The sequence below is a fragment of the Lithobates pipiens genome, unplaced genomic scaffold, assembly GCF_037356315.1.
Source record: "Lithobates pipiens isolate NorthernLeopardFrog02 unplaced genomic scaffold, aLitPip1_a1.2 Scaffold_16, whole genome shotgun sequence".
Lineage (NCBI taxonomy): Eukaryota > Metazoa > Chordata > Amphibia > Anura > Ranidae > Lithobates > Lithobates pipiens.
Window position 1 is genome coordinate 637,094,435 of NW_027507748.1, and position 20,215 is coordinate 637,114,649.

Here is a 20,215-nt window from a genome sequence, read left to right on the forward strand (position 1 = left end):
CCCCAAGCCTGTGCACACCAGCTTCAGGAGCAATGTGACCCTATCACCCTATTTCAGTCAACTCCCTTTCACTGCCATGGCTCAACTGTATGCTGATCCTTTCCGTCACCAGACTGCTGAAACCATGCTGAGCCACTTGCAACAAGGCTCAAAGCCTGTGGAGGATTATGTTTCAGACTTTCGTTTGTGGAGCGCTGATATCAAGTGGAATAACTCAGCATTACATTTCCAATTACGTCTCGGCTTGTTTGAAGCTATCAAAGATGAGCTTGCCAGGGTGGGATCACCAACCTCCCTGAATGACTTAATTCATCTCTGTATACAGATTGACCACCACCTGCGCGAAAGACAGTCCAAAAGAACTGTAAACCTCCATATGATGCCTGCCCGTTCCGAGGCCCTATCACCTGCCTCCTTCTTGGCCATGCTTAAGAATGCCACTGACATTATGAAATTTCCACACACCAGCTTTCTTAGATCTCCTCTGTCCAAACAAGAACGGTCTCAACGTCGCTGCAACAATCTCTGTCTCTACTGTGGCGATGAAGGACACTTTCTACGAACTTGTCCTCGAAGACACCGTAGGAGACTCTCTCCTCCACCTCATACAGTTGCTGCACTAAATCCCGGCCCAAACCACATCTTGCTGCCAGTCTCCTTCCAGTGAGCAGGAAAGACTCTCGTTGTTTCCAACATTGGGGCCTGTAGTTGTTTTGTGGATTCTTCCTTTGCAGCCATGCATGAACTGCCCCTGAGTGCCAAAAGAAACAGCTTCTCGATTCACCTGGCGGATGGTTCAGGTATCAAATCTGGACCTGTCACTTTAGAGACTGAACCTATCCTGTGTCTTACAGCTTCTGGTCACCATGACTTTCTGGACAGTTTACCATGACTTTCTGGACGTTTTCAATAAAAAGAATGCTGACACTCTTCCCCCTCACAGACCTTACGATTGTCCTATCAAACTTTTACCTGGTGCAGAAATCCCTTTTGGCAGAATCTACCCACTCTCTGAACTTGAACTAGAGGAGTTACGGAAGTATATCGATGAAAATCTTAACAAGGAATTTATCCAGCCATCTTCATCTCCTGCTGGAGCGGGAATATTCTTCATTGAGAAGAAAGATCACACACTCCGGCCTTGTATTGACTTTTGGGAGTTAAATAAAGTAACCATTAAAAATTGGTACCCCCTTACCACTCATCCCTGAATTGTTCCAGAAACTACGAGAAGCACATGTATTCTCCAAATTAGATTTAAGGGGAGCTATTAACCTGATCAGAATCAGAGAGGGAGCTGAATGGAAGACTGCCTTTAGGTCTCGTTTTGGGCACTTTGAATACCTGGTGATGCCCTTTAGACTCTATAACGCACCAGCTACCTTCCAGCATTTTGTGTATGATGTGATTCAGAACTTTCTTGATTTATTCATTATCGTATACCTGGATGACATTCTAATTTTTCCTACTTCTCTAGAGTTACATAAGGTTCATGTAAAGAAAGTATTAAGCAGACTGACAGATCATCATCTCTATGCCAAAGAGGAGAAATGTGAATTTGAGAAGCTCACCATCCAGTTCGAACAGCGAGCAAAAACCGCCAAACGGAGAAGCCGCAACACTCTGGTAATCAAACGCACAGACTCAAGAACCACAAAGTGAGCTGGGAAGAGCCGCCTAATGACGTGACGTATCCCACACCGGGATATATATATATATATATACTGTATATATATATATATACTGTATATACACACTATATTGTCAAAAGTATTGAGACATCTGCCTTTACACGCACATGAAGTTTAATGGCATACCAGTCTTAGTCCGTAGGGTCCAATATTGAGTTGGCCCACACTTTGCAGCTATTACAGCTTCAACTCTTCTGGGAAGGCTGTCCACAAAGTTTAGGAGTGTGTCTATGGGAATGTTTGACCATTCTTCCAGAAGCGCATTTGTGAGGTCAGGCACTGGTGTTGGACGAGAAGGCCTGGCTCGCAGTCTCCACTCTAATTCATCACAAAGGTGTTCTATTGGGTTGAGGTCAGGACTCTGTACAGGCCAGTCAAGTTCCTCCATTCCAAACTCCCTCATCCATGTCTTTTTGGACTTTGGTTTGTGCACTGGTGCGCAGTCATGTTGGAACAGGAAGGGCCACCCCCAAATAGTTCCCACAAAGTTGGGAGCATGAAATTGTCCAAAATGTCTTGGTATGCTGACGCCTTACGAGTTGCCTTCACTGAAACCAAGGGGCCAAGTCCAACCCCTAAAGAAAAACCCCACACCATAATCCCCCCTCTACCAAATGATTTGGACCAGTGCACAAAGCAAGGCTCAGTGGAACTTCCATGGCGAACAAGTACTAATGCCAAAAAATTTACAAAAATAATGTACAGTGGGAAGTCTTATTGTTACTCAGAGGGCAACATTTAAAATACATACTGTAAATCATTTAGCAAAACATTATCATGCAATATTTAATATTTAACTGCCAAAAACAAAGAAAACTCTTTATTTGGTTAGTCTTGATCATAATAAGTAAGGACATAATGTACAAAAACACTATATGTTCTATTTAAGTAGACAGCCCAACCTATATCTCTCAGACGAATTGTTGTTCCATTACTACCCAGCTAAACCTAAGCGAACTTGAAAAGTAATGAGAAAAACAACTGAAACTAATTGTTGACCTTCCCTAAAACTGAACTTGTTTAAGTGAATTTAATTATACCCTTGATGGTTTTTGTCCTGCCAACTCTACCTTACACAAGGAAGAAATTAAAGAACTTTAGTGCTCCCATTGTATTGTTTTATGAACTTAAAACTCGAAAAGACAAAAAACATTAATTCAGGCATAGTGCTGATTCAAGTTTTCTTGCTCGTGATATCACTTTGTTGTGACTACATGTAAATTAAATTACAGTAGGAGAATTGGTTTTAAAGAAAACTGTTCTGCAATTTAACTTTATTTAACCACATGTAAAATATGAGTTGAGGCTTTAGCTTTAGAGATGTTATATTTAAATCTATTTGTAATGATTTGTGCAAGAGCTACTGGTTTAAGTAGAAAAAAAAGGTTTCTTCTATTTCCTTAGAGAGTCTGCTGGATTTCTTGATTAAAATACTGTGAGTTTTTTTCAAAGTACACTTCTGTCAGGCGTAAAGTCTTCCTACTTGATATCATTCATTAAACCTAACATTGAATGTCTCTAAAATCTGTGATTATCCTGTGCATCTGGTTGTCCTTCTCATGGTTGCCAGGATTTGTGCTTAAAAAGTCCACTTACCTAATAGTCCCCACCCTATAAATTAAAACATGCTCACTAAAAGATTAAATAATTCAACCATGAGAAAAGGGTGGCATTGACATCACCGGCCCTTACCATTGCTTCCTGGCATAGCTGAGTACCATCTGAGCACCATGATGCCCAAAGTACATGTTTATTCATTATTATTATCGTTGTTACTAACAACAATTTTTTTACATTTTTTTTAACAATTTCCGCTACAGATAATGCTTGTTCTTTTATAAAATGATTCCCTTACTCCTCACTTTTCAGGTTCCCAAAGCACTGGAAAGCTTCACTTTCAGTTTTTATGGTGGCTCCTTCCCCTTGCATGGTTCTATGGAGCCACCCTTATATGTGTGCCCCCAGGAAAGACTACATGCATGCGCGCAGGCTCTATGAATGATGGAACATGTAGTCCTGATGAATTAATGTAATGAATGGAACTGACAGTAATGGTACACAACAGGACAGTTTAGGGAGGCAATGCACAGAAGGGGGCAGAATATAGGTGCATAATGATATGTTAAAGGTAAAAGTGGTATTGAATCCAAAAGTAAACATTTATTATATTGCAGATAATGAATTAAGAGGGGCCCCAACTGAAAACACCATAAAGCAAATGTGTAACACTAGGTTGATGCTCCTTTAACAGTGGCACACTGTTAACATGAACTAGAAAATAAAAAAGGGTGCTACCTTCAAAAATTGCAACAAATTTCGGTGAAACATGAGCGCACATGAATCAATACTATATATTATATACAAAAGTCCATGTAGATAAAGTGAGTTCAAACAAAGAAAAAACAAAAAAACGACAAAAATATAAATGTATGTCCAAAATCAGTGACCAGTCACTGTGTTCTTAAAAATATGTAAAGGTGCTCTAATCTTCATAAAGGTGCTCCACCAAAAGTGCAACAAATCAATATGCGCTCATCAGAACTACCTGGCCAACTAAGTGACCATCAGGCATATTTCTTAGTAGACTCCTCTTCTTACAGATACTGAACAGCAGCTCCACTAGAAATTTCCTTATTCCCGTTGGGGTTCTGTAATAAAAGGCTCCAAAACAGAACACAGAGGGGCATATATAGTGTAGTATGTTTTTAATGAGATATCATAGTAAAATCATAAATATATCCACTCACAATGTGCACAAAGGTAAATAGGCAGCTTCCCAGCCAATAGATTCCACAACTGTCATCCAAGGATTGAACTTGGACCCAGTGGAGGTGGTATGCCACCAGTGGCCAGTGTCCCCTGAAATGTTGCATGTGTGCCATGCCTTGGCATACTGAATACTGCCATCCCAGAAACAGGCACACCAAGTTCAATCCTTGGATGACGGTTGCAGATATATTTGTGATTTTATTATGATATCTTAACATCAGCACTCAGACTGCTTGCATCACATCTCTAAGCCAATAAACAAAGGTAGTCCTTTGTAGTCCTTTGCTCAGCCATAACTGGACTCCTGAGTCTCTCTTAGACTACATCTCCCAGCAAGCTTCTAATAAAGAAGGGGATTATGGGAAAGGCTATATAAGGAGATGTTTTCATCAGGCTCTCTCTTTTCTCCCTGGGATCCATCAGAGCTCCCATCCAGCTGCTAGGACTGCAGCCATCCAGGACCCTGTGAGCCATTATGCCCCTGCCTCGGTAGGCAGTACTGTCCCCGAGCGACATTAGAAGATCCTCTATCCCTCCTGTTGACGACTGGTGGACCACGATGTGGGCGCCAACCTGGACCGCTGAATTCACATCCAGCTGACCTCCTACATCCATTTTTGCACTGGCTGGTGTGCAGACCCTGAATTTTTTCTCTTCAGGATCAGGTGAGCAAGCTCATGCCCAAATCCCCTTCTCTTCAGTAACACTCAGCACATGGACACTGCATGCAGACATTATAACCCAGATTACAAAAGAACTTGTCACTCCTGCTATACCCGTTATTTGATTACTGACTGCTTGAACCTTTTCCCCTCTTCCCCTCTCTGAGGATATTCTCTCCAACATCTTTGAGCTCCAACATGCTGTCAAAGACTGTGCACCGGCTTGACACTTGGACTACCCTTATCCCATCTTCTGCAGGGTGTGAGCTGGTACAAATAATGCTTAACCTCTTCTCGCCATAGGAATAGAGTTCTCTGCAGTCCAGTTACTCTTTAGTCATAGTCCCCCCATCATTGTAACTCTCTGGACCTATTCAATTGTTTACCATCTGCTATCTTTGCATATCCAAGTGTTATTATTCATTACTGTCAGCTTTGTTATTCTGAACCTACCTAATTGCTGTGTGTCCAACTCGACCAGTCTACGGTTCTGTCCCAGGGTTTGGCTGACTGACACCTTTTTGCACCCACTGTTTGTCTTTGATCAATACAGTACAGAAGTCTGCTGAATTTAATCTACATTGTGTCTATGTGATGTCAGAACATAGAGTGTCAAAAGGGCGAGGAAGTTCCCAGGGTCAGGGCAGCACAAGAGGACAAGCAATATCGAGTGCTCCCTACGAGGGTATCGCTAAATATTTATGTGAAACCTTTATACCAAAAGGAAAAAACTGTTTTCTGCAACTGCTTATAGAGAATTAGCTGAAGCTCAGCTTCAGTTTGCTAGTGCATCTAATTAGAGGGGGGATCCTCTAATACATGAGGCGTGTTACTGGCCAGATCACAGGTGAAAAAAGTCTAAAAAAGAACACAAATGCAGCCACCACATTTAATGATTGGTAAGCTGCAATATGCTGCAATAAATTACAATTTTGGTTTTGGGTTTAATACCACTTTAAAATAAGTTCTTCTGAACAAAATGTGTTGAAATTGTTTAATGTATTGTGCAAAACTAATCAAGTTTGATATTTTAGTGTTAAAAGGTTTTTTTTTTTCAGCAGCAATATTTTGCTTTAGTACTGTTTGATGATTTAATAAATCATCATAATTATCATCTGCAATTCATTTGAGGATTTGAGAATATGTAAACTAAAAAATGGGAAATATTCAGGAAATAGTACAATATCAGGGACTTTACACCTACTGTATATCTGCAGCCCTTTGAACTAGTTACTCAACTGAAGCATGGGGAATTATCCAGCTCTCCACTCACACCAATACTCTAGATAAACAAATGAAATGCATTTCACTCACCGGTAATTAGCTTCAAAATATCTTAATTTCTTCTTTATTCAGTGGGACTGCTATATTGCGGCAGACAGATCGGACACCTAAGTGAAAATGAAAAGAACTCACTGCTCCAGGTGTAACTTATGCACCCACTAAACACACACGTAAGTGCTAGCCCCAGGCTGCCTCTGTGGTAAATCGTCAAAATAAGAAATGGCTGCACCTCACATGGGCTCCAAGTATTGGAATATCAAAATATCCAAAATGACACCAGAGGACACCAGCAGTGGTCAAGGTAGACGCGTTTCACACAACAGAAATGTACTCATTCAACAGACTGATCGGACACCTAGCTAACACTTTTTTTTTCAAATAAGTTTTATTGGTTATCTCAGCGGAGAAAAGAACAAAAAGAGAGCACAGTAAACTCTGAGTAATACTGAAACAGGGGTATAGCAAGTACAGACAGTTTAGTAGTAAATGATGCAAAGTCATTTCTAAGTCATACTATGAACTGTTAGGTAAATGGCACTTGCCATAGGTTAGGTGAAAACGTATGGGATGTAAGAGGAAGCGTAAAAGAAAAGAAAAGAAAGGAGAAAAGGAGGGGAAAGAGAGAGTTTTGAGGGGAAAAAGAAAATAAGAGAGAAATGGGAAAGTAATATAGTAGCTCAACCACCAGCTCAGGACAGGTCCTCCCGAAGATGCCACAGCTCCCAAACCTTATTATGCATTTCCATCCTGTCTTGTAATCTAGCTGTCAATTTTTCCATTAGCTCCGCATCCATTATTCTGGTGTATAGGACGTCTTGGGAAGGTGGGGAGTGCCACTTTTAGTTGAGGTCAACCAGACAGAGTGCGGCAGTCAGGATGTGTCTCAGTAGCTTCTTATATGGTTTGGCAATTTGTAGTGGTGACACACCAAGCAGGAAGAATTTTGGCTTTGTCCACCAAAGGAGGATCAAAAACAGGACGCTGTTAGATGTACCTTGCGGGATGTTTCCAGGTCTCGGCCACACTGCAGCGGTACAGCGGTACCGTCAGAAGGATGATGGCTCATTATATATAAACTGAGCACTCAGTTCTCAGTTTCCCATTTGGATTTGGGGAATCACTCTGATGGCGTCTCCGGGCCGTAGTTACGTTGACGCGTTTCGTAACCTCATGTCACGCAGCTTTAACTGGACGTCTATTTTCCTTAGTTCTTCCAAATCCCTGGGGGCCACACCTGCATTGTATTCCCCTTTGTATACAGTAAATCTATTATTTATATTCTCTAATTGGCAGTTAGTCCATTGGGTTTCAATGCATCTGTGGTAATTAAGGTGCCCGGCTCGTTTTTGTAATTTGCGTGTCTATTGTCAGCTTTTGTCTATGTGTTTGTTTGTTTGGTGTACCACATACTTTGACGCATGCATGTTTGTTATGCCATTGTCTGTTATTCAGCAAGACCAGTTTAATATAGCTCTCATTTGCTGAGTGAATTTTTAACAATTGTAGTTTTGATACTTAAAGAGGAGGGCCAGCTTTAAAAAAAAAAAATTTAAGTCAGCAGCTGCAAACACTATAGCTGCTGACTTTTAATAAGTAGACTTACCTGTCCAGGGCGCCCGCGATGTCGGCCGCCCGAGGCCAACCCATCCCTCGGCTCTCGGGTCCCGACGCCACCATTTCAACTAAGGGAAACAGGCAGTGGAGCCTTGCGTCTTCACTGCCCGTTTCCTACTGCGCATGCGCGAGTCGCGCATCGCTTTGTGAAAGGGGCACGCTGTGTTCTGGGGCACACAGTTCCCAGGACACAGCGCGACCCATTACCCAGAAGATGCTGCATGGAGGAGAGAAGACAGAACATCACCGTGGAGGAGGAAGAGGCAGATTAGGACGATATATGCCTAGCAACAGGCATTTCTGGTAAGTTTTAAAAAAAGAAAATCCATTTTTTTTTTCAAATTTTTTGCTAAATTTTAATGTACTTTTGTTTTTCAGGGTGGCCCTCCACTTTAATAAAATATGATTTCAGTTTTATTATTACTCTCCCTTAATTGCCCACTACAGCCATAGTAGCCATCTTTCTTTCCGAGGGAGGTCTTCTCTTTCTTGACCCTCCTTGGAAAACATTTTTTATATATGCTGGTTTTTGGTTATGGCAGTAGCCTCATTCAATTTTAATTAGAGGAGTGGCATTGGGTTGTTAATCATAACTACATGGGTGCCGTGTGGTGGATATTTGGCAGTTTCTGCAGTTTAATGATTTATTTCATTTGGCGGTCCAATAAAACGTATACATATTATGCCTCCAAAAATCCAACTGTCAAATGTATGTTACCAAAAATGCTTTGTTATTACTTTTATGCAATCACTTTCTAAAATGGTCTTTTCTTGATGTAATAGATATACCAAAATAACCTCTATTTTATTTATTTATTTATTATTTATTTATTTATTTTATTTTATATTCTTTTCATTTACAATTTGATATGATGTAAAAATTCTTCTTCGTGCTGTATGATTTCTCATTTTTGTACCACAATTTTTATACCAAATAAAAAAGTTTGTAAACAAAGAAAAAAATAAAATAGAAAACTTGACGCTGGCAGTCATCTATAGTCTTCTCTGTACACATTGTTAGAACTGTGAGTGTTCCCCAATGGGCTGCCTTCCCACCGGGTTATTTGTGAACTGTCTCTGTATTATTTCAATACAAGTTCTTTCACTGCCCTGGGACTAAGTGTGTTATTCGGCCGCACCATGCTGCACCCCCTCCTACAGGTTAGTGGCATTTTTGTTCAATCATCACCCAAGGTCAGCATTTACTTCCTGGACAGAGATACTGGACCAGGAATTATATAATCATAAAAATATTGGGTCTATAACTTATTTTTAATGTTCTTGGCTTATAAAAATCGGTTCCTTGCCACCACTTCTTACCTTGTGACTGTCCAGCAAGTTTTAATGTTGCAAAATTCCCAGTGAGGGATCACTGGGGGAGAGTTCCATCACTTCCTGCCTGGTAAAGAATTCTATGTTGTGCACTTCTATGGACCACATCAGTAAGGGCTCTGTATCCTTGGTCACAGTTTGTTGAAAACAATTTTCCTTCCACTGCCAGGATTTTTAATAGTACATTATGAAGAATATAGTAGGAGACAGACTCCATTGCTACCTTTGGTGAGATGGGAACTTCTACTTGGATCATGCCGAAACTAGTCCCTAAGAAGTCCTAGGAACAAGTGATTTAACCACTATGTTATCTGTGGACCATATGTGCAACATATGGGTTTTAATGTGTGCACAGCCTGGGTACACCCATGGTATACTGTATATAATCATATAGGAAAATCTGAGTCATCTCTGTAAGTGTCAGTGTAAACATTGTTAAAGATCTGTTGTTACCACATGCCATTTTGTGTGAAGGTTGTTAAGTTATGAAACATTTGAAGTGGGAGCATTTTGGTTTTGCTGACTAAAATCTGGAGCTAGAGTTAAGATAAAAGTTGCAAGGGAGTTTTTTTTTTTTTTCAGGAGTGCAGATTAAGAAAACAAGAGTGTGGGTGTTAGTAAAAACAACATTTCATCATGACCCCTCTTAATATTACTATAACTCTTTCAAATTTGACTTCACATCTTTTAACTTCGCTCACCTTTCCTAATTTAAATTTCAACAAATGTATATTAAATTTTTAGATTTTTTTGTTATAATCATGCTAATGTGTAAAAATCTTGATGCTATGTTGTTATTATGTGTAGCGCTATCCCCCGCAGGAGCCACTGGTGAAATGGGATCCCCCACCCTGCACAGCCAGGCACACCGAATTTTCACAGCACGCTTGAGTCAGGAAACAGTATAGCATCTTTGTTTTTTTTGTTTATTAGGGGTATTCTGCTTGGATGGGGGTAGGGATATTATGGGATGCCCGCTTTTCAGCAAAAGAAACTCTTTAGGGACACAACTATATACAGTCCATATACACCCCCCTTCTGCATCCTGCACAATTCTTGCTTGCAGAACACTCGGGCCCAGCTGAAAAACTGTTTGGGGGATCTAACAAGGAACCTAGCCAGATCCAGTAAAAGCTCTTTACATGCAGGGGCCACGGGCTTCTTTGGTGTGTAGAAAAGTACAAGTGTCCAGCTACCTTCCCCAGGCTCCTGGTCCCAGCACCACCTCTTCAGGCACTGCCAGCCCACCTGGCTGCAGCTGCCCCTTTCACTAGCCCTCCTGGTTAATCTTCCACAGTCCTCCCAGACTGACTCTACTGCCATCCCAAACTGCCACTTCTCAGTCCTCTCGGGCTGCTTCACTCACCAGCCACCTGGCTGTCTTCTCCCTGAAGATCTGCTGCACATGCTCGCTGGCTCCTGCTGTGCTTGCACCTGCTTCTATGCCCCTGGATCGGACACCTCCGCGTGTTGTTAGAGGATCCCTCCTGCACCCGAGCCCCAGGTATGCACTCACCCCTCAGGGGGTTACCCTCAAGGGCCTCCGACAGCTTCCTCAACACTCCACCTACAGCTTCCAGTGGAACTCCACTGCCCCTGCTGGCCTGAACCTGAGTATTTAATTTAAGAGGTCCCCCCACCAGCCCATTTGGCAAGGGATTAGTTATACTCCAGGCAGCTCCCCCTAACATCCCTCCCATTCTTGTGGAAGTTTCTGCAATGTTCCAGCAAGTAGGGGGAGATATAAAAGATGTCACCTGATGAATCATTCAAGCCTCCCTGGATCACTCACCCTGAACCAGATTCAAAACACACAGGCTTGGCTGGCAATTAAGCCAAACTATTTACCTACACTACAGAAAAAAGCCTATCACGCCAGCACGCTAAGCTAGAGGGTGATATTGTACATATGTATTGCCAAAACACTTAGTTTTGGATAGAGTAGGAAAGGCTTGAAACCCCTGACTGGTATCTTTTTTTTGCTGTCTGTTTCCACTAGAAAAATGTCCCTTCACTTCCTGTCCCAAAGACTCAATAGAAAATAAGAGAGGAAAGTGCCACTCTTAGACAGTTGTCTCTGGAACAGCAGTCCCCATTGAGAGATTTCCTCTTACCTCTGAGATTTTGGATTTTCCCTCTCTTTCTTTCCCAAGGACAATGGTCACCAGGACAAATAGAGGAGTGAATTCCTCCATGGTGACATAGAAAGCCTTAAAGACTTGACAGAGGGTCTAACTCTTTCTTGACTCTAAAAGCTTTACCAATGTAGTCATTCTTAACTAGGGTTTAGTGAAATCCTGGGGTTCCTCCAGGGATGGCTAGGGTTTCCTTGCGCTATGGCTAACTGACTTCTAATCTTGGTGGTGCCTGCAAAGTTCTAAGTCCAACACAATTTGGCAGAGCTAGTGGCATTACTGCAAGGGTGTCATGCTGGCCATCCCTGTAAGGGGGACATTCTTTCCACTTACCACACTAACTTAAGGGATATTTTCCCAATCACCCTCAATAGACTACTCTTACCAGGGCTATGAGTTATGGCCAAGCGCTAAGGGAGCGTGAGACTCGTTAGCCGGTGATGCTGCTCCCCTCTATTTGTATTTTTGGGTATGTTTTTAGATGATTTTACTGAACGCGCGGCCAACCGGAATTATTTTTGGTCTTTGGATACCTGTGATGAATGGGGCCAGCACCTGGTCTGTGTGTTAATGGAGGTGGAGATGGGAAACTGACCTAGAGCGGAGGTCACACACATTTATACTCATACCAGGGATTACTTGAGATCTGAAAATTCTTTCAAGGGTTCCTCTGGGGTAAAAAGGTTAAGAAAGGTTTCTGTAATGGAAAAATATTATAATAAACAGAAATGTGCGAATACATAATTAAATAATTAATTCATATGATTTGAATTTCTGCATACAATTTTGGTTTCAGTGACATCTGTTCCATGCTTACCCAGAAAGTGATCCCTATAGATGTAAAGTAGACTACAAGTTATGCTACAGAAATAAACTGCTGATTGTGTTGCCTTTGATTGTAGTTCATGCGAACTGAGGGAAGTGTATATTAAGACATATACAGTATATTGGATGAATTAAAATGTAGTACACCCATAAAGCACAAAATCCACCAAGCATTAGGTGGCTGATGAGACATAGTTTTTGGCTTTAATACGTGGTGCTCTTTGTAGCCTTTCAATGAATCCAGCTGCAGTATACCATGCTGTATATCCACAAGGTATGGGGACAAACAATGGTTCTGTAGTATTTTATTGTAGGTATAATTAGTTAATATTACTACTTTGCTGCATTAGCACCCTTGGCTTCTCCCTAGTTTTACTATCTGCACAGAGTTGCATATTTCCACAATAAGTCTGATTCAACCCTGTGCACTGTAAGGCACATACAAACCCTACCTTGACTCAAAAACACACTGTCAGTAAAATATGTGTCCATTAAAAAATGATCCTAGCATGTGTCTGTATGACTGTAATAGGTATTACAATGTAAGATGTTCTTGATGTCCCAGTTAAAAAAAAATGTTACAACATTTCACTTGAGTTTTTGTGAGTCATTAACACACCATACATATAAAAATATAATTTTAGTGTCACTTCCACCAAGTGCTTTATAAACTGAATTATTGATAGAAACTATGCAAATCGTCACTCCCTGACCACACTTTGCAAGCTACCATCCAAAGATTAAAATGGCACATCATCAGCTTGATCTTATACTTCTACAGCCAGGATATAGGCCATATTGTGTACAAGGGCTCTAGTTGGCAGCTCACAATCACATAAAGGCCTCCAAGGAGTGTGTGTGTGTGGGGGGGGGGGGGGGGGGGGTTATGTCCAGGGTATTCAGTCAGGGAGAAACCACACACATGGTTTTTGATGTTGTAATTCATCTTGTATATTGTATATAGGTTAGTAGTAATGAATAATCACAGTTTCTGTAGGCACTGCTATTAGGCTATATAGCAGTTGGTGTTTACACAGTGTTACCAATCTTAGGCCTCTATTACCAGAGTCTGCTGGAAGCATAGTGAATGGGGGTGTACCGGGACAGCATAATAATGCTGCTGGATAGAAAACTACGATACTGTTCTAGGTACTGGGATGCTTCTTCTAGGTGGATGTTATCCCTGATCTGACTTTACTCACCAGGAACCTCTTTCTGTGCTGTACCCTTTTCCCTATCAGTGGGGTCTCTATCCCTAACCGACCACTCGTAACCACACCCAAACTCATCTTATTATATAGAGTCCCACCCCGGCAATGGCTGCCTGAGATCTTAGGAGATCACAGTCTCAAATCATCTGACCTCTCTGAGAGACTGACGGACTCTATGAGGGAACAATTCCCCTAACAGACTTCATTCCATCTGTACCATGGCACAGTGCCACCTACAGGAGGGAGAGGGAACCTGTACTGGCCTACAAGCACATAACGTAAAATCAAAGAGGATCAGGAAAACAGAAGTGCTGGAGATCTTGAGAAATCACAGCATCAAATCAGCTGACCTCTCTGAGAGACTGACGGACTCCATGAGGGAACAATTCCCCTGACAGACATCACTTCATATGTACCATGGCACAGTGCCACCTACAGTAGGGAGAGGGAATCTGTACCAGCTTACAAGCGCATAACGTAAAATCAAAGAGGAACAGGAAAAAAAAGAAGTGCTGGACTCCTCTTTGATTTTGAGATCCCATAAGGATTTTTTTTTCTCATAAAACATGATATTTTTGGATGAATAAACCTGTCATGTACTTTGTAGCAGAGCCTGACATGTAAAGGGAGGCCTCTCATTCAGCCCCGGCTCTATGACCACTGATGTTGCAGCAAGGTATGAGTGCCTTTAAGATGTCCATCACCCACTCAGTAGGTAGCAGGTGTGTCGCCAGAGATGGGTCAGATCACTGGAACAGCAGATGGCAGCAGAGACAGCAGACCCCATATTGGGCAGACAGCAGGTGACAGGTGCTTAGCAGGCAGCTGGCAGGTAGCAGGCGTGGGAAAAACTGGTAGCAATCAGCAGTTGAAGGCAGTGGCCCGTCAATAGGGGGCACAGGGGCGCCGCTCCCCCAAAGCTAATAAAGATAAAAAAAGATAAAAAAAAAAAAAACATTCCTTAAAGTGTGTGTGACGCGCTGGATACACAGGTGTCTAAGGGAAGCATAATGTTTTTGACATCATGTGATTGCAACTGGGAATCTTTATGGGCTTCCTTTAGAGTGTCCTCGGGGCGCAGAGTGATGCACCCCAAACACTCCCACTGTTGTTTATGAATTCAGCTTACTTTGGTGGTTTATGATTGGCAGTTCGTAGGATGTAGGGCGGTGCTTTGAACGGAACTGTGTCACTTCCGGTTTCTCAAGTAGGCTTGTCCCATTCCCACTGTGGAACGCAAGCCCTGAGACTCTCTGAGTCAGCCAGCCAGAGATGTCAATAACCTGACCCCACCCACCCACATTGTGCAGTTGGTTCCTCCAACAGGTTGTCACTCACTTGTTTCACTCTCTCCGGGAATATCTGATCCCTCCCACCGGCTGTCAGTCCTCGCTCCCTCCACGCCTCTCCTCGGAGCTCAGCGCTGATTGGCTGGGTAGGGTCACATGGGTCTCCCCGCAGACTGGCTGAAGTTGGAGGAGAGCAGAGCGTTCCGAGGGAAGCAGGTGGGAGCAGTAGCAATGAGTCATGCTGTCCCTGACTCCCTGTGTGTTGCTGCTGCTGCACTGCATCTTGTATAAAAGGGAGTTTGACCGCCCGGGTGGGGGTCAGCGGGTGATTTGTTTGCCGCACACCCCCATAAAAATGGAGCACCAGCTGCCACTGGTTGAAGGACTGACAGGGACCAGGTAGCATGCAGAGCAGGACTGGTGGATAACTGGCTGCAAGGTCAAATGAGCCAGGTCAGCAACAGACAATCAGATGCAGGCATAAAGGACAGGCAGAGAATGGTCAGGATTAGGAATGAGCTTGATGTTCGGGTTGAACATGAGGTTGACTCGAATATCGGGTGTTCACCCATTTGCTGGAGAACAAACATTATGAGGGGGGAACGTACCATAATGCACTGCGAGACAGCAGTGCATTGCTGTATGATGATTGGCCAAAGCATGCACCTGATCTGCATGCTTTGGCCAAGCCCTGTGCCCTCTGCTAAAAGAGCCATAATTGGCCAAAGGCAGGGTGCCTTTGGCCAATCATGGCTCAGGTCCACGTCAGGTCCACGCCAAGTCCACGACCCACACGATATAAGGCTGCCTGCATTAGAGTGCAACCGTAGTGCAGTTGCTACTACTTTTCTGGTGGTGTACACATTACACAATACAATGCAGGTGTAGTGCAGCTGCTACTACTTTTCTGATAGTGTACACATTACACAATACAGTATAGCGGTAGTGCAGTTGCTACTACTTTTCTGGTGGTGTACACAGCACACAATACAGTGCAACCGTAGTGCAGCTGCTACTACTTTTCTGGTGGTGCACACATTACACAGTACAGTGCAACCGTAGTGCAGCAGCTACTACTTTTCTGGTGGTGTACACAGTACACAATGCATTGCAACCATAGTGTAGTAGCCACTACTTTTCTGGTGGTGTACACAGTACACAATACAGTGCAACCCTAGTGCAGTTGCTACTACTTTTCTGGCGCTGTACACAGTACACAATACAGTGCAGCCGTAATACAGTTGCTACTACACTTCTGGTGGTGTACACAGTACACAATACAGTGCAGCTGTACTGCAGTTGCTACTACTTTTCTGGTGGTGTACACAGTACACAATACAGTGCAGCCGTAGTGCACCTGCTACTATACTTCTCGTGGTGTACACAATACCCAATACATTGCAACCATAGTGCAGTTGTTACTACTTTTCTGGTGGTGTGCACATTACAAAATACAGTGCAGTGTGGTGTTGCCAAACAAAATATACATCATGTCCAGAAGGCCACCAAGGAGAGGCAGACGCTAAAAGAGGGCAAGCAGGCTCTGTGTCTAAAGTCAACAGTGCTGGTCGTGGACATGGTGCATCCTCTGCAGGTGGCCGTGGTGCACGCTGGTCCTTTTTTTCTGCTGCTGGCCATGTTATTGAGACAGAACATGCAGAAGAGTTAGTGGAGTGGATAACAAAGCTGTCCTCATCCTCCTCATCCAATATCACCCAGGTTCAGAGTAGTTTGCCTTCCAATGCAGCTGCCAAAGCAGCCTATCTCGCCGGATCCTTTTCCACAGTCACTCCTTCCATAGCCCCACCATCATGCACGGAGGATTCCCCCAAACTATTCGACCACAGTGTCAGGTACATGCTGATGGAGGATGCGCAGCGATTAGAAGGCTCCGATGTTGGTTCTCAGGTTGAGGAAGGGAGTAATGTGAGCCTAGAGAGAGGGGGTGCCCAAGAAGGACAAGAAACTGGCAGTCATACTCCCTCAGTCGCAGCATACTGCCAAGTTTGCTCCAGTGACGAGGAGGGAAGGGATGATGAGGTCACTGACTCTACGTGAGTGACTGATGTAAGAGAGGAGGAGGAGGCACAACTCCAAGGCAAGATGTCCTCTAGGGGGCAGCTTAGGGGCAGCCACCCTACTGCATCACACCGCAGTGCTCTGCAGGTGTAGCGCGCTGCTGATTCCCTACTGATTTTTAAAAGTTCCTTGGTGTGGGCCTTTTTTGACACATGTGCAGCAGATCACACCATTGCTGTTTGCAACCTGTGTTTGAAGTGGATCAAGCATGGCCAGAACAGCAGCCGCTTGGGAACCACATGCTTGACCAGACATATGACAACCTCCCATGCAGTCCATTGGCAACAGCACTTGAAAGACCCACATCAAAGAAAAAGGCGGACTTCTCCTTGCTCCTCATCTGGGATCTCCAACCCCACTGTACCTCCAGTCCTTTCAAAAACCTGTGTCCCAAGTACTTGCAGCCAATCTGCTATCAGTACACCTCCATCTGATTTTAGCAGGCAAATTTCCCTACCCCAGTTGCTAAACCGTAAAAAGAAATTCGGTCCCAGCCATCCCCATGCTCATCATCAGGGATCATTACTTGCTGGCAACCCTTCCTGATCCACGTTACAAGGGTAAGGTTGCAGAACTCATCCTGCCTTTGCAGAGGGAGCAGATCTCTTCAGGGGGCCATGAAGAAAGGTTTGTGCAATGCATTTCTAGACTCTGAGAGATTACAATTTCCTGGTACTGGACAAGGTGTTGCTGAGGCTTTGTTCAGTCAGAGGAAGAGCGGTGGAGAAGGTGGCTGGCTGACCGATGCCTTTAGACAATTTTTCAATCCTCAGCGCCAAGGTCTGATCAGTTCAAGCAACCATTGCCAGCATCTGCATTACATGGTGCATTAATATCTTGGGGCAAGAGCAGACTTGGAGACCTTTCCAAAAGACCATCCACTGCGTTACTTGGTCTTGAAGATGGACCACTGGTGTCAAACTTCACGTACCTGACTGATGAGCAGGGGAAGGCCTCCCTTACATGTCTGGTTTGCGGCCCCTGGTAGTATGGACATGAGGCACGGGAGCACAGATTGGTATGAGAGCATGGTGGCTAGTTGCAGGAGAAGAGGCCCAAGGGCTTGATGCAGATGGATCAGTGGTCTCCAGACAGCTGGACACTGGCAGCGGATGCAGAGCAAGAGCTGGTGAGGCAAGTCCAGTCACAGGCATGGTCGGCAACAGACAGGTGGTGCAGTACAAGGGGACAGGCAAGTTCAAAGTCCAGGTCACAGGCAACAGATGGGCAGCGCGGTAAAGTGGAGAAGGCAGGTTCAAGGTCACAGACAGGCCAAGGTCAAGGGCAGGCAGCAAACAGGACAATCCAAAGATGAAGCCGGGTAGTCAGGAGATCAGGAGCTTCAAAGCAAGGTAACGGGTACTAGGGCACAGGGAGATGCAGAATGGACAGCACCGAGCACACTGCGGGGTACACCTAAATAGGCCGATTGGCATCCACACAAGAGCACGCACAGGCGTATGCATATCCGCACAAGCACGCACCTGGACATTAGCGTGCACAGGCGCACGCCCACGAGCGCCAGTGCGCACCAGCACACTCCGGCGCACCCCAGAGCACCCAGTCGCACATCCGTTCCAGGCATTTCCCTGACAACTGGCCAGAACTTGCTCAATATGCAATTGAGCTACTGGCCTGTCCTGCATCCAGCGTTCTTTCTGAAAGCACATTCTGTGCTGCTGGAGGGTTTGTAACGTATCATAGAGTGCACCTGTCCACAGACTCTGTTGATAGGCTCACATTCATAAAAATGAATCGGTCTTAGATCAGCAGCAGCTATTAAGCACTTGATGCTGATGTAACTGATTGATTTTTCTATGGATGTGTGATCCCTTTAAGACTGCCTATGCTGAGCGACCATGCTATTCATCCTCAAATCTTGATAATAGCTTCCAACAATATTTTTGGTTTAGGGCACCACCACCACTGCCTAAGGCCCAATTTTTCTGCCCTTGTTTAACAGGGGCATGTAATTACAATTTTTGATCCAATATTTCACAGCAGGGCCCATTCCTGCACCCAACAAGCGTAACTGTGAGGGCTTACAGTGTTGTGGCACCACCACCGCCAAAGGTCCAATTTTTCTGCCCCTGTTTAACAGGGACATGTGATTACAATTCTTGATATAATATTTCATAGCAGGGCCCGTTCCTGCGCCCACCAAGAGTAACTGTGAGGGTTTACAGTGTTGTGGCACCACCACCAAAGGTCCTTTTTTCTGCCCCTGATTAACAGGGGCATGTAATTACAATTTTTGATCTAATATTTCACAGCAAGGCCCATTCCTGCACCCACCAAGAGTAACTGGGAGGGCTTACAGTATTCAAACCCAAAGAGCCTGGTAATGGACTGGGGGGGGGGAATACAATTTTTCTCAATGATTTTCATCTATATTGCGGGAACTCGACAATACATTACAGCGGCAAGCAGTTTTAAATTATTTTTTTTCCTGTAGAAATGTCATTTTGCTGTGGTACTTTTCTAAACACGGGAAAACTGTGCCACTTTACAGGTATACTATAGACACCCCCCCAGACACGATAGTTAAAGGAATATTTCATTTTTATTGTTTCACTTTAAGCATTCTTAAAATCACTGCTCCCAAAAAATTACCATTTTTAAAACTTTTTTTTGCATTGATACATGTCCCCTGGGGCAGGACCCAGGCCCCCAAATACTTTTTAGGGCAAAAACTTGCATTTAAGCCTTTAAAATTAGCACTTTTGATTTTTCACGTTCATGTCCCATAGACTTTAATGATGTTCGTGTGTTCAAACAAACTTTTTTGCATGTTCGGATGTTCTGGTATGAACCGAACCGGGGGGTGTTCGGCTCATCCCTAGTCAGGATACATTCAGAAGTGGCAGATGAGCAGGAGGTAGAGTAAATCCAGAGACAGGTCAGGGCAGGTAGTGTTCATGCAAACTCAGAGCGAGCCAGGTCAATAATGGAAGTCAATACAGGAACAGATACAGGAACACAGGTAATAGCTGTAGATCAGACAGCATTGGCTAATACAACTTCTGCAGTTTAAATAGTCCCACTGATGCCAACATTAGCGATGGGCACAGATGGGCAACCTCACATCTGCACCTGCACACCCGTGTATATCTTGAGGCATCATCTATACTCTGGCTAGTGCCTTCCCTACAAAACCCTTCTTGTTCTTTCAAAATTCAATTTGTCACTTTTGTTTTTCCTGTAATACTTAGATCTCTAATTCTAACATGTTTCACCCCACAGCAATGCAAGATTAAGCTCCCGGTGGGATGAAACATGTCAAAGAGGACTTTATCTGGACAAAGAGTACAAGTACAAGAAGGT